Genomic DNA, 8775 nt, shown 5'->3' with positions numbered 1-8775 from the left:
GTAAATTGTAAGTAGCATTGAGGATATCAAAAGTTTGAGCATCGAGCCTAAAATTATCTCTAATCTCAGGCAGGGCTAAGGGGTGATATTGAAGTTCAGGATATAGAGCTTTATGAATCTCTTCTAATTTTCTCTGGACGGTTTTAATTCTTGCAGTATCTAATGGGCCTCCTCCATCAGAAATGTGAATGGGAGCGGTAGTGCTCCAACAAACAGGCTTTCCTTTTTGGCCATTACAAGGAGATTGTACAAGTTTATTAGTGGATCCTAATACTTGTACGTCATTGGTACCTCCAGTTTGTGTTTTTAGTAACGTGGCCGTATAGTATGTCTTATTGCCTGATTTGCATTGTTGATAGGAGGTATAACAGGAACTATGTATAGAAGATTGAAAAGAGCTACAAGGGCATTCTAGGAGCGGCCCGCTAGGTGAGGTGTCTCTTGGGGTAGACTTACATTTCCATAACTGGTCTGGCATTAGGTAAGCTGTCTTGCCCGAGCAAGTCACCTGGGTGATTCTGTCTGACGGAGGTTCAGATATTTGTCCTCCACTGCAGTCACAAGGCTGGCCGTATTGTTTTCGTATAAATTCTCTCGCTTTACGAGGGTCACCAAAACCTGCATAGACTGTCACTATGCTATATAGAGCGATTATTTTCCAAAGGAATCTCATTTTAGGCTTCATTTTCTGAAAAACAAAAAGGAAGAAACTTCTCAGGGAGATTTATCTTCCCTGGACTGACAATGGTTATGATTTATTTGTCTTACGAATCTTTCAGGCAGCCATCTGGCTGCATCATTTTTTTGCGAGAAGATGCATACTGAGCCTCTTCCCCAAATTAAAACTGGATCGGGGCCATGCCATGAATTATCAAGTGGATCTTTCCATTTTACCATTGCGAACTGTTTTTGAGATTCAGGATGCCAGAAACGGTCGGCAGCCGATTTTCCATGACTGTCCAAATTTAAAAAATTAAGGATAAACAGGGCATGATTGAGTATGTTTCTGGGGGTACCCTTCACGGGGTACCAGCTCCCCCCTTTTAATTTTGTGATAACAGTTTTTAATGACAGATGGGCTCTTTCTACTATACCTTGTCCTTGGGGATTGTAGGGAATGCCTGTGGTATGTTTAATTTGTAGGGTATTACAGAATTGTAAAAAGGCTTTGGCTATATAACCAGGGCCATTATCTGTTTTGATTTGTTTGGGTATTCCTAAGATAGAAAAGCAGTGTAATAAATGAGCTATGACATGTTTGGTGGCCTCTCCTGTTTGGAGAGTTGCAATAATGAACCCACTATAGGTGTCTATGCATACATGGATATATTTTAATTGACCGAATTCTGAGTGGTGAGTAACGTCCATTTGCCAAATTTCGTTGGGGATGAGTCCTCGGGGGTTAACTCCTAAATGAGGAACAGGTAAATACGTTATGCAGTTGGCGCATTGTTTAACTATTTGTCGAGCTTGTTCTCTGGTAAGTTTAAACATGAGCCTTAAGGTTTGGGCGTTTAAATGATGTAAGGCGTGTGCTTTTTGTGCTTGTTGTAAATTGTCTATAGTGACTGTGGCTATGGTTTTTGTTGCCGTGTCGGCTGTTGCGTTACCTTGTGTTAAAGGTCCCGGTAATCCTGAATGTGCTCTAATATGCCCAAGGAAAAAGGGAGTAGTCCTTTTTTGAATAAGTTGTTGACATTGTAAAAATAGGTTAGCTGTGTCTGAAATATGTTTAATTTGAGGCACGGTCTCTAAGAGGGGTATTGAATGAGCCAGGTAGGCGCTGTCTGTGTAAATGTTAAGTGGCTGACAAGGAAAAGCTGATAATGCTGCAATTATAGCTTGCAATTCGACCAGCTGAGCTGATGTATAAGTGGTCTGGAATTTAACGATTACATCATTGTAGGTGTAAGCGGCAAGCCCTGTGGAAGATCCATCAGTGAAAATTAGTAATGCGTCATTGAGAGGTTCTTTACTGGTAATATGGGGAAACACAAACGCATGAAGTTTGCAAAATTGAATGAGTTTGTTAGGTGGGTAATGGTTGTCAATTGTGCCAGTGTAAGAAGCGCAAGCAATTGGCCAGGCTTCCGTATTTTGTAACAGCCAATGGATGTGTGATTGAGTGTAGGGCTGTATAATGGTAGAGGGTTCTATTCCAAAGTACTTTCTACTGTTTTCTCTTCCCAAGATAATTAGATCAGCTATTGCATCATAATAAGGCAACAAAACCTTTTTAGGGGAGGAGGGTAGGTGTACCCACATAATGGGATTGTTCTGCCAGAATAAACCAGTAGGGGTTATTGTTGTGCTAAAAATAATGAATATTAATGGCTGAGAATAATCAATACTGGTAACAAATTGTGTTGCAATGGCATGCTCTACCTGTTGGAGTGCTATTAATGCTTCTTTGGTAATGGACCTGGGAGATTTTGGATTAGAGTCTCCTTTTAATATATCGAAAAGAGGTTTTAACTCTCCTGTAGTGAGCTTTAAATACGGCCGAAGCCAATTTATGTCTCCCAGTAATTTTTGGAAATCATTTAAAGTTTTTAAATGATCACGACGTATAACGGCCTTTTGATTAATGATTTTGGGTCCATTAATTTGGAAACCAAGATAGGTGTATGGATCTTGTAATTGTACCTTTTCTGGGGCTATTTGTAGTCCGGCTACTGTTAACTTTTGTTTGAGTTGGGCAAAACACTGTAAGACTTGTTCGCCAATTTCTCCTGCTATTAAAATATCATCCATATAATGTATAATATACATTTGTGTCCATGTTTTTCTGACTGGCTCTATAGCAGCAGCTACATATTTTTGACACAAGGTAGGACTATTGGCCATACCCTGAGGTAAGACTTTCCATTGATAGCGCTTCATTGGTTGCTTAAAATTTGTAGATGGAAGACTAAAGGCAAATCTTTTTTGGTCAGCAGGGTGAAGGGGAATTGTAAAAAAGCAATCTTTAAGATCAATAATGATTTTAAAATATTTTTGAGGAATCGCAACCGGTGAAGGCAATCCTGGTTGTAAGGCACCCATAAGGACCATAGTGATATTTACTGCTCTTAAATCTTGTAAGAGTCTCCATTTACCAGACTTCTTTTTAATAACAAAAATAGGTGTATTCCAAGGAGAATTACTTTCTACAATATGTCCTGCCTCCAGTTGTTCCTGCACTAACTGTTGGGCGGCACTTAATTTATCATTGAGTAAAGGCCACTGATCAACCCAAACGGGCTCATCTGACTTCCAAGTAATGGGGTCAGCGCACCTTTGGGGTGCAGGTATGTCAGTGACCTGAGCTAAAAATTTCCAAACCCCTTTTTATCAAGTTGTCCTGAAACCAGTATAGGCTGTGGGATACCGTTTTCTCCTTTTCCAAGACCTTTACCAGGGGTGTATCCTTGAGTTAACATTTGTGCAGTAACTATATCATTTGGACTACACATTATAATTTTCATTTGAGCGAGCAGATCTCGCCCCCACAGGTTAACAGGTAGGTAAGGGATGACAAATGGCTTAATGAGGCCTGAATTGTTTTCTTTATCTGTCCATGTTAGGTATTTAGAACTTTGTTTAGGATTACTGCTTTGCCCAATTCCTCTCAAGTGAGTTAAAGTCTCTGTGGTAGGCCAATGAGAGGGCCAATCTTCTTGTTTAATGATAGTTACATCAGCCCCTGTGTCTATTAGCCCAGTAAATGCCTTCCCGTCTAACCATAAGGTTAGAGAGGGTTTTTGATTTGTAATTGGTTGCACCCAATATATATCTGATGATCCGAAACCTTTTATATTTCTATTAGAGTGTTGGATATTATTATCTGTTTTAACCAAAGGTAGCAGGATTAACTGAGCTATTCTAACTCCTTGAGGGACAGTAATAATATTATCAATAGCTCTGGCCATAATTTTAATTTCTCCCTCATAATCATTATCGATAACTCCAGGGAGGACTTGTAAGCCTCTCATGGTGACACTACTTCTTCCTAAAAGTAGCCCAAAAGTGTTAGGTGGTAAGGGTCCATATATTCCAGTATTTAAGGTTTGTGGTCCCATTTCAGGTGTTAGTACTGTGTGGGAGGTGGAACTGAGGTCCAGTCCTGCACTTCCTGGGGTTGCTCTACTAAGCTTTGAAATGGATTGCTGTTGCTGGCTGGAACAAAGCTGACTGCCCCATATGCTTGTTTCGGGGCCTGGGGCTGGCCCCTCATCCCGTTTCCCTGCCTGGGAGATAAAGGATTTCCTTGACTGTCAGTTTTAGATTTACATTCGTTTGCCCAGTGCCTTCCTCTTTTACACCTTGGGCAAAGGCCTGGGATTTTCGCTTCTGGATTTTTATTTTGGTTTTCATAGCAATCCTTTGCAAAGTGTCCCTTTTTACCGCATCTAAAACATCCTCCTTTATCTTTACTTTTGTTAATGAGGAAGTCTCTTACTGTTTGGCCGCTAAAAGCGGCGGCCATTGCTAGGCCTTGTTGATATGAGGGCCCAATATCTGAACAAAGACGAATGTATCCTGTTAAATCCGTTTTCTTTCGATAAGGTCTGATTGCCGCTTGGCAGGCGGGGTTAGCGTTTTCATAAGCTAACTGTTTAACATAATCTACACCCGTTTCTGCATTTCCAAAAATTCTACCTGCCGTGGTCATAAGTCTATGCACAAAGTCTGAAAATGGCTCATCGGGTCCTTGTTTAACTGCCGTGAGTGAGGCCCCTGGATCTCCTTTAACGGGAAGTTTTCTCCAGGCTTTTGTAGCAGCAGCCTGGATTTGTGAGAACAATCCAGGATCATATTGCATTTGGGCCCGAGTGTCTGCATAATTACCTGAACCAGTTAACATATCAAAATCCCAACCATTTCCTGCCTGTTGATTTCTTTTAGCTGTATCTCTACAATTTTCAAAGAACTCTGACTTCCAAATTAAGTGGTCTCCCCCAGAAAGAACTGCCCTAACTAAGGTATTCCAGTCTGTAGGAGTGAGCCAATTATCAGCCACAGATTCTACTATAGCAAGAGTATATGGAGCAGTAGCCCCATACTGAGAGGCAGCAGTCTTTAACTCTTTTATAATAGTAAAGTCAAACCCAGTATGATGTCTCCAAGCCTGTCCCTGTTCATCTATGGTTTCAGTGACCGGAAAAACGTCTTTGGGGGAGGAGTCTTCTCTACGTCGGCTAGCAACCAACCCCCCTCTTGGAACATGTTGTCCAGGCCGCTGAGGTGGGCGCAAGGAACCCTCCATAGCGTCTGAATTGGATACTTTTTCATTTCCTGTTTTTAGCTTTTGGAGCCTAATTATCAATGATTGATGTAACTCTTCAAGTTTAATTTGCTCTTCTAGTTGAACAATTTTTTGTTTTAATTCTTCTTTGGGATCTATTGCTGCCATAACAATGGGCGCAGAAGCCTCATTATATGTCTTATTATATGGGGGCGGGTATGAAGTAAAGGGAGGCAGATCAGGGTTGTGATATTTAGCTGCCTCTTCCTCTAAATCATCCCAATTTATGTCTGATTGATTAGGCTTATTAACTTCCTCCTCTTTTTGAAGCATCTGTAAAATTGGGTATTTTTTTGGTTTGTTTTCGTGTGGCATTTCTTTATCTGTTACAGAAGGAGACTTGATTTCCTCATGATCACTCTTGAGGGAAATGAGATCCTCCTCCGTATCTTGCGGAGGCTTTGCGAGGTTAGAGCGGGAGCTAACCTTTAAAATATGCTCTGTCTGAGCGACCGCAGCCATGACTTGCGGATCGGCCTCTTTCTTATCTATTAAATCTCTAATGAGGTTCCAATAAGAGAAGGCGGTCACAGGAATTTTTTCTGGCCCAAAAGTATTATAATAGTCCTGAAAACAATCCCCTACTCTACGCCATCTTTTAATATCAATAGTTCCTTCCTGTGGGAACCAAGGGCAAGTGTCTTTTACAAAATCAAAAAACTTAAACAAATCATTACCTTTAACCTTTACTCCTCGTATCTTTAAAGCCTCTTTTAATTGTCCTACATAGATCTGATGCTGACTTAATTCTTGTCCCATTTCGGACGCGCCACTTACCTTCGATTCTGACGCGGCAGGTTCCCGCGGTGATTGGAAGAGTTTTACTCCTTTTGTCTGGGTTAGCGGTCGACCGTCCTTTGGCGTCCTCTTCCTCACGGAGTCCCTCGTTTCCAGGTCCCTGTTCAGGCGCCACGTATCCCGGCCCACGGGATTGTCGAAGCAGGCCCTGGAGGAGGGAGTGGGAATTTGGGGGACAAGAGACACGAGAAATGGAGACAAGACAGTGCTCTGATCAAGTCTCGTTTAATGGCGGTAATGCAATGCCTTATATACACTTGGAGGGGAAGGGGTTGGGCCAGAGGCGGAGATGATCTCATCGCGGAGGGTGTGGCTAGGTAGGTATTGGTTTCTCTGGTCGGACGTCATGTTGCGCCTGCGCTGTCAGTTGGTAATTTTCCCGGCGCAGGATGGTGCCTGCGCTACAAAGTAACAATTTTCGCGGCGCGGGGTGAAAAACAGGTGAATTAAAAACAGGAAGAGCGCCATCTTTTATGAGGTATTGATACAAAAGAGAAACAACAAATCTAGGGAGGAGGTAGAAGGTGGAAAGGAATAGAGCTCGGGCATTTAATCATTAATTATTATTTGCTATGGCCGGGCGCGCAGCTCCGGACACTGTCAGGAATTCTTTTTTTTTTTTTTTTTTTTTTTTTGAGATGGAGTCACGCTCTGTCACCAGGCTGGAGTGCAGTGGTGCGATCTTGGCTCACTGCAATCTCCGCCTCCTGGGTTCAAGCCATTCTCCTGCCTCAGCCACCTGAGTAACTGGGATTACAGTCATGTGCCACCACATTCTGCTAATTTTGTATTTTTAATAGAGACAGGGTTTCACCATGTTGGCCAGGATGGTCTCAATCTCCATGTCAGCAGTTTTTAAAACATATGTTTTTATTCCAATTCATGTAAAAAGATAACATAATTCAGAGGAAAAATTAAAGATTCTATTGCCTGACAATACATAGAATAATATTCTATTAACTATACCTTGTCTATGTTTAGATACACAAAGACTTACCATTGTTACAATTACCTACAGTATTCAGTACAATAACATCCTGTGCAGGTTTCTAGCCCAGGAGCAATAGGCTACATCACATAGCCTATCGTGTAGCAGACTATACCATCTACACCAGTACGCCCTTATAATGTTTGCACAATGTCAAAATTGCCTAATGATGGATTTCTCAGAACTCCTGCAGTTGAGCAAGGCATTACTATATCAGCAAAACTTCTACATGAAAGAATAGGCAGAGGAACTAGTGTGTCTAAGAAAACATGAAAATTGAACTGTCTCAGAGGCAGCATAGTCAAAACAGTAACGGTGTGTAATCTTAGGTATCACTCAAATACTAGTCCTCCAACTTCCAAACTGGATAACGTTGGACATGTGACTGAACTTAGATTCATCTAAAAAATGAATAACATCTATTGCCTAAAGTGGTAAAGAATCCCATATACTATGGGACTTAGGATTGCTTAGGATTGCTAAGGATCGCTTTGGCTATTCAAGCTCTTTTTTGGTTCCATGTTAATTTTAGAACTGTTTTTTCAAATTCTGTAAAACTGATGCTGGTAATTTGATAGGAATTACATTGTATCTGTATATTGCTTTGAGTAGTAATTTTAATGATATTGATTGTTCCAATCCGTGAACATGAAATTTTTTTTATTTGTTGTATCATCTGTGATTCCTTTCATCAGTGCTTTGCAGTTCTCCTTGTAGAACTTTCATCTCTTTGGTTAAATGTATTTTAAGTATTTTATTATTTGTATGTATGAATATCATAAACGGGATTGAGTTTTTGATTTTTTTCTTAGCTTGGTTGTTATTGGTGTATAGAAATGCTACTAATTTTTGTATGTTGATTTTGTATCCTGAAAGTTTACTGAAGTCATTTATCAAGTCTAAGCATCTTTCAGAAGACTCGTTAGGGTTTTCTAGGTATAAGATCATGTCATCAGTAAATAGATATATAATTTTAGTTTCTCTTTTTTAATTTGGATGCATTTTATTTCTTTCTCTTGCCTGATTGCTCTGCCTAGGACTTCTGGTAATATGTTGAATAGAAGTGGTGAGAGTGGGCATCCTTGTCTTGTTCCTGTTCTTAGAGGGAATGCTTTCAAATTTTCCGCATTGGGTATGATGTCATGGATGGCTCTTATTTGTCACAGGTTTTTTTTTTGAGATATGTTCCTTTGATGCCTAGTTTGTTTAGGGTTTCTATCATAAAAGGATGTCAGTTTTTATTGGATGCTTTTTCTGCATCTATTGAGATGATCACATGGTTTTTGTTTTTAATTCTGTTTACATGGTGAATCACATTTATTGATTTGCATATTTTGAACATAGACCAATGGAACAAAATAGAGAGCCCAGAAATAAAACCATATACCTACAACCAACTGATCTTTGACAAAGTCAACAAAAATACACAATGAGGAAAGGACATCCAATTCAATAAATGGTGCTGGAAAAACTGGATAGCCATATATGGAAGAATAAAACTGGACTGGATGCATATCTCTCACCATATTAAAAAATTAAGTCCAGATAAAATAAGACTTACATGGAAGACCTGAAACTACAAAAATCCTGGAAGAAAAACTAGGAAAAATTCTTCTGAACATTAGCCTAGGCAAAAAAATTATGACAAGATCTCAAAAGCAAATGCAACAGAAGCAAAAATAGACAAGCAGGACTTAATTAA

The sequence above is a fragment of the Papio anubis genome, chromosome 7 (genome assembly GCF_008728515.1).
Source record: "Papio anubis isolate 15944 chromosome 7, Panubis1.0, whole genome shotgun sequence".
NCBI classification, from domain to species: Eukaryota; Metazoa; Chordata; class Mammalia; order Primates; family Cercopithecidae; genus Papio; species Papio anubis.
The sequence above is the reverse complement of the archived record's forward strand: the minus strand, read 5'-3'. Positions refer to the sequence as shown.